The sequence below is a fragment of the Arachis ipaensis genome, chromosome B09, assembly GCF_000816755.2.
Source record: "Arachis ipaensis cultivar K30076 chromosome B09, Araip1.1, whole genome shotgun sequence".
Classification (NCBI taxonomy): domain Eukaryota; kingdom Viridiplantae; phylum Streptophyta; class Magnoliopsida; order Fabales; family Fabaceae; genus Arachis; species Arachis ipaensis.
In genome coordinates, this window is record NC_029793.2 from 4,229,952 (window position 1) to 4,231,103 (window position 1,152).

At 30.4% G+C, this 1,152-nt stretch overlaps 1 non-coding gene across 1 annotated transcript; it reads right to left on the reverse strand.

Annotated features, from left to right (window-relative positions):
• Positions 731-803, reverse strand: TRNAK-CUU. Its single transcript has one exon. It is a non-coding gene; the product is annotated as a tRNA-Lys (tRNA).

Genomic DNA, 1,152 nt, shown 5'->3' on the forward strand with positions numbered 1-1,152 from the left:
TAAATACTAAGAATCAAAATAATATTTTATCCTATATATTAAAACTGATCGAAAACGGTTGCATGCGTTCTCCAAATAGCCATAGATAGAGGATGCTATAGATTATGCTTAGAATTAGATTCCTTTGAAGCATGGAAAACTATCACGAAAAGGGAGGAATTTACCTCATATATGCCTCTCATATAGTGCAAGAAATCACAATATTAATGTTTCTTCAAAGTTATTAATTTTGCCCTTTTTACTTTCTCTCTTGATGGTAATTTCCAAGAGATTAGTAAGCCAAGGTTAAACTTTCTCTCAACAAAATTATAACTACTATTCCAAATTAAGATTAAAACAAACTTTTTCTTGTATGTATATTAATATTTTTGCAATATGTAGTATGGCATAATTTATTTGTGTAATAAGGATTAGCTGTACTCTATTGTGTGATAATTTCTAGGAAATGGCCAAAGCTGCTTCTTTGGTTAGCATCTTTTTTTTTATGACATAAGGGGCCAAATGCCCAAGAAAAGGAGAAGCAAAAAATCTGTAACTTGGCCGAAGCTCATAACAATACATTTTGGTTTTCGTTTAACAATAGAAAACAGAACTGAAGGCAAAATTAAAATGTTGTAAAAGGCCTAGCCCAAAAATTGGGATCTTCTTATATAAGTACAGCCCAAAATTGGAATATAAAGCCCAATTGGAAAAACACATAAGATTCGAAAAAACAAACTAATGATTAAAACGCCCACCGTGGGGCTCGAACCCACGACCACAAGGTTAAGAGCCTTGCGCTCTACCAACTGAGCTAGACGGGCTTTGGTTATGAGTTGAGGGTTTAAATTTTTAATAACTTAAACAAAATTTGATGATTTCGTTCCCACTAAATTATGCTTAGATATCTTTGACCTCTTATGGGATCAGGGTTATATTCAATTCTCATTATTACTGAAAAATATATCTTTAACAATTTTTTATAGACAATTTTGTCTCAAATTTTTTATTAGGCTCAAAGTTCCGACATGTAAATTATTTATTGGACCAAATTGTCTATTAGAGTTTAGAATGATATTTTGGAAAAAAAAAAAGAAAAGGGACATTTTAATTTTGAGACATATATTATGATTTATCAATACTCATATGAATACAAAACAAAACATAATATAT